The sequence below is a fragment of the Zootoca vivipara genome, chromosome 5, assembly GCF_963506605.1.
Source record: "Zootoca vivipara chromosome 5, rZooViv1.1, whole genome shotgun sequence".
NCBI classification, from domain to species: Eukaryota; Metazoa; Chordata; class Lepidosauria; order Squamata; family Lacertidae; genus Zootoca; species Zootoca vivipara.
In genome coordinates, this window is record NC_083280.1 from 97,583,648 (window position 1) to 97,589,718 (window position 6,071).

The window sequence follows — 6,071 nt, forward strand, 5'->3', positions numbered from 1 at the left end:
GTTACAGGTAGGTAGCCGTGTTGGTCTGAGTCGAAGCAAAATAATAATAATAATAAAAAAATCTGAAGAAGTATCTGAAGAAGTGTGCATGCACACGAAAGCTCATACCAAAATAAAAGCTTAGTTGGTCTTTAAGGTGCTACTGAAGGAATTTTTTTATTTGGGATCAATGGAAGCAGACAGAAAGAGTTGCAGGCGGAATAAAAAGGCTAGAATGGATCTGCAACTGTCTCTGGAAGTGGCAGTGGGGTGATTATAGCTCCGGTGGCAGCAGTAAGGGAAGATGAGGGCTGTAGATCCATTTCAGTATCTGTCTCCATCTCATGGTTTTGTCTCTTTCTGAGCTCTGCTGACCCCCTTTTATGGATCTGTGGATTTCGGATCCACCCTCGGACCTCCAGATCTGCTCTTCCTCTGGTCAGCTTGGCCCGGGTCTTTTTCTCTGCAGGAAAAAAAAAATCTCCTGTTTTAGCTTCTTGGCCACTCTTGTGGTTGTTTAGTTAGCCTTTTGCCTCTTTAGCTTACCCTTATCCTTACTTAGTTGTCTTGTTGTCCACCCCCCTTCTTTTTTCATTGAAATCAATCAATAAACTTAGCTACAAACCACTTTACCAAAGATTTCCAGGGTGATTTAGTTAATGATATAGTTTACAGCTTAAGCTGTGTAAGAATGAAATATTTGTTCAAGGAAAGACAATTGTTGTGTAAGAAGTGGTGATTGACCAATATTGTCTGAAAATAGGCAAAGTATTTCATTCACAGTTCTACTTTTTTTCATTGGTTACCTTCAGGTGGATTTGTGACATTTCCCTTCAAAATTATAGTAAGGGATTTGTATGCCACTTTCACAATTTCCTCCATTTGGTGCAGCATTAAAAGGGCTCCATTCTTGCACCTACACCCACCACTTTTAACTGTTCTTTGAGATGCGGAGGGGAGGAAAATGGATAACTGGGACATTCCAGGATCAAATCAGAAATGGGGACCGTTTCTGTAATTCTGGGACTGTCCCTGGAAAATAGGGACACTTGGAGGGTATGAGTTAATTTGCATTCGGGGCTTTGTTCCTATGAACAACAACAACAACAACAACAACGGGGCCAGCAAATGTTTTCGGCATGGGGCCGGTCAACTGTCCCTCAGACCTTGTGGGGGGCCGGACTATATTTTGACAAAAAAATGAACAAATTCCTATGCCCCACAAATAACCCAGAGATGCATTTTAAATAAAAGGACACATTCTACTCGTGTAAAAACACCAGGCAGGCCCCACAAATAACCCAGAGATGCATTTTAAATAAAAGGACACATTCTACTCATGTAAAAACATGCTAATTCCCGGACCGTCCGTGGGCCAGATTTAGAAGGTGATTGGGCTGCATCCGGCCCACGGGCCTTAGTTTGGGGACCCCTGAACAACAACAACAACAACAACAACAATTCATTATTTGTACCCCACCCATCTGACTGGGTTTCCCCAGCCACTCTGGAGCTTCTCATAACTTATCAACTTGTGATAAGAAAAATCAGTCAGGGCAGGCAAACAGCCAAAAAGATCGCTTCCCCACTACAGTATGACCAAATTTCCTTTCAAACACAGGGGAGTTTGCAGCACATTCTACAGCCACATTCCATTCAAATACAATAGTATGCCAACCATCCAGACATTACGCTTTCTTCATGCAGACGCTCAGAATTCTCAGAAATGGCCAGGGATTCTGTGGTCAACGACTAGCTTATTTCACAGACAAGTCAGTGTCGAAAGTATTCCCTGAGGGTAGTCTAGTAGCGAAGAGAGTGAGCTGTGAGGCAAGAAGTCCATCATTTAACACAGTGGCAGCAATGGGCACATTAGATGGTGCAAGGCCAAGCTATTATTAGCCTCATTCCCCCACCCCATTCTGCAGTTCAAGAGATAGATGTACTTGTGGAAGTCAGGGTTGCGAAAATGCAGCTAAGAAGCTCAGATCATAATAATAATAATATGTAATATGTAATATGTAGTTATTATTATTATTATTATTATTATTATTATTATTATTATTACTCCGCCCATCTGGCTGGGTTTCCCCAGCCACTCTGGTCGGCTTCCAACAAAATATTAAAATACAGTAGCCCATCAAACATTAAAAGCTTCCCTAAACAGGGCTGCCTTCAGATGTCTTCTAAAAGTCTGGTACCGGGTAGTTGTTTTTCTCTTTGACATCTGGTGGGAGGGCGTTCCACAGGGCGGGTGCCACTACCGAGAAGGCCCTCTGCCTGGTTCCCTGTAACTTGGCTTCTTTGCAGCGAGGGAACCACTAGAAGGCCCTCGGTGCTGGACCTCAGTGACACTCATCTTTGGAAATTAAATCAATGTCCAGACTTTAACATTCAAAAAAAAGTTTACTTGCAGAAACTTACAGATGAATTAAAACATAATATTTAAAGCCACATGCTTCTCCAAGCATGGACTTACAGTCTCTTCTTCTAACTTCTAAACAGATGTATTTTCTGCTCTTTGCAGCCTTCTTTATCTCAGTTAGGCCATGCCTTCCAGGTCGTATGAGAGATTCCACTGCCTTCTTCCGCAGTTTTGCTCTCTTTCTTCCAAGCAGAGAAGAAGCACTCCAACACTCTATTCAACTTAGCAGTGTTCACAGTGGATTCTAAAACACAGTCCTCTTGCTTCACATAAAAGAGTCTCTCCTTCACTAGATAGCTCCCATGTGACCTCTGTTAGCCAATCTCATGAGAACTACCAGAATTCAGTTACCAACCAAATTTAAACACATAGTAATACAAGCATTTACAATTTCAGTGAATTAAATTACTATACTTAACAGTACTGACCTACCTTACAAGACAGGACTGTTCCAAGTATTGCTGAGGTACACACTGTTCTGAACACTTAGCAATGGTCCATAGAAATACTGTATGCAATAAGGGCAAGCATTTATAAGTCGTCGTGGCAACACACCGTAGTTGAACTAAACTGAACCTTGCTTGCTGGAAGAAACCCTGTATAAAACATGGTGGAGCTCTTATAAGATACTCTATAATAGTATGTCCACACCCCAACATGGGGTTTCCGTGCGCTGCTCTGGTTCGCCAGAAGAGGCTTTGTCATGCTGGCCACATGACCTGGAAGCTATATGCTGGCTCCCTCGGCCAGTAAAGCGAGATGAGCGCCACAACCCCAGAGTCAGTCACCACTGGACCTAATGGTCAGGGGTCCCTTTACCCTTTACTCCACCCCCACCCCCCGCAAACAGTTACACAGGCTATAATTTGTGCCTAAAAAGGGCTGGGAGTGCAGTAGCTCACATGCATCAAATAACAAGAAAGATGTGTGAGTTTTCAGTATGATATGATACAGAATATTATGATACTTAAACCGAATTTAAATGTTTGGAAGTTATTTTTTTAATTTGTAATTTTCTTTTTTGTTTTCTTACTTTCGCTCTTACTTTTTTCTGTTTTGTTCCTCTTTCTTTTTGCCTATTTTCCTTTTCCTTTTTGATTTTTTTTGAAAATTATGTTTGATTATATTGGATTATATTGGATTATGTTTAATTGGGTTTAGTTAGATTTGATTATGTTACGTTTACGTTATGTTATGTTCTGTAAATTTTAACTTGAAATAAAATAAAGCTTTTTAAAAAATTTTTTAAAAAAGAATATTATGATACAGAATTTATGCAAATGCATTCACAGATAGAAATGCTATTTTTAATTCACTGGAATAACAAATAAAACACATATATAATTGATTTATAATTGTTACACAAAAGTTAACACCACCAATTAGAATAAAAGTCTAATGCCTAATAGTTTAATAAGTTCTGTCCAAATGAGCCCTTTCAGTGTCATAGCAGAGATAGATCTATTAAAGCAGATTTGTTTTTAAAGAGGAAGCTGATTGGTGACCTTTTCCCTGAAGATGTTTGGTCATCAGGTGGGGAATATAAAACACACATTTAGAAAGGAGCACCTTTTTCATCAATGTTGCTTTTTATGGTACGTTGCTGGACACACCAGAGAGAGGATGGGATTGTGTCTTCTCCCAATATGCATTACAGGATTTGTTTTCTCCTCACTGAACTCCTATTAAAGGAAGCTGTCATCAGTGCAGGAGTTGGCATCTGTGCATTTGCAACAGCTATCTCAAATGTATGAGACGCAGGTGGCGCTGTGGGTTAAACCACAGAGCCTAGGGCTTGCCGATCAGAAGGTCAGCGGCGAATCCCTGTGACGGGGTGAGCTCCCGTTGCTTGGTCCCAGCTCCTGCCAACCTAGCAGCTCGAAAGCACGTCAAAATGCAAGTAGATAAATAGGAACCGCTACAGCGGGAAGGTAAACGGCGTTCTCATGTGCTGCTCTGGTTCTCCAGAAGCGGCTTTGTCATGCTGGCCACATGACCTGGAAGTTGTACGCTGGCTCCCTCGGCCAATAACACGAGATGAGCACCGCAACCCCAGAGTCGGTCACGACTGGACCTAATGGTCAGGGGTCCCTTTACCTTTACCTATCTCAAATGTATAAAAAGGTAAAGGGATCCCTGACCATTAGGTCCAGTAGCGGACAACTCTGGGGTTGCGGCGCTCATCTCGCTTTATTGGCCGAGGGAGACGGCGTACAGCTTCTAGGTCATGTGGCCAGCCTGACAAAGCCGCTTCTGGCAAACCAGAGCTGCACATGGAAACGCCGTTTACCTTCCTGCCGGAGCAGTACCTATTTATCTACTTGCACTTTGACGTGCTTTCAAACTGCTAGGTTGGCAGAAGCTGGGACCGAGCAACGGGAACTCACCCCGTCGCGGGGATTCGAACTGCCAACCTTCTGATCGCAAGCCCTAGGCTCTGTGGTTTAACCCACAGCGCCACCTGCGTCCCTATCACAAATGTATATACCTCAGCTTAATAGTGACTTACATTTTTAAATTCAGCAGAAGCTGGTTTGAGGATAGTTCAGGATTGTGGCTAACATCACATGTTCTTGGCTTTAAACACCAGCAGTGTGAGCATCCTGGAGCCAGACTAAATGATGCCAGGTAAAGGTAAAGGTAAGGGGGCCCCTGACCATCAGGTCCAGTCGTCTCCGACTCTGGGGTTGCGACGCTCATCTCGCTCTATAGGCTGAGGGAGCCGGCGTTTGTCCGCAGACAGTTTCCGGGAAATGCCGTTTACCTTCCCGCCGGAGCGGTCCCTATTTATGTACTTGCACTTTGATGTCCTTTCGAACTGCTAGGTGGGCAGGAGCTGGGATCGAGCAACGGGAGCTCACCCCATTGCAGGGATTCAAACCGCCAACCTTCTGATCAGCAAGCCCTAGACTCTGTGGTTTAACCCACAGCGCTACCTGGGTCCCCATGTACACAGAGTAAGTCTCAAATCGGGGCCTAGTAAGATTCCACTATGACCCTGTTTACACAGAACACTAAAAAGCACTTTCGAGCCAGTGGTGAACTATTTGTCCACATGTGCAAATCTGATTCCATTTTGCCCAAAGTACCGTAGGCTTCACAAAAGACAGTGGAAAGCACTTGCGAAATTTATAGCACTACTTTGTGCCACATGAAGTTGTGGCTATTGATGAATAGACCAAGGAGGAGCAGACTTTGGTATTAATTATAGAATAGCCAGATCTGACAACAGGCACAGATTTGGTAATATGGTGCCATGAGAGAGAACAAAATTTGGCACACCCACCCACCCCAAATATTTATTTTCACAATGACACCTTTTAGTACAGTTGCTTTTTTAATGGATCTTCTCAGTAAGTACCTGTATAAATATAGGGTTGTTTTTTAAAAAATAATAATATTAATATTAGTATTTTGCTCCCCCTCAGATTGACACCCTGTGCAGAGGAACCACCCTCGCCACCTTAAATCCGGCATTGACGGGCAGCGGCTCTCCAAGCTTGCAGACAGAGGTCTGTACCAGACCTACCTGGAGATTCAATTCCGCAAACCTAAATTTATCATAGATTTGTTGAGTTGGAAGTACCCCAAGGGTCATCTAGTCCAATCCCTTGTAATGCAAAAAAGCCTCTTGGGCTTGCCGGTCGGAAGGTTGGCCGCTCGAATC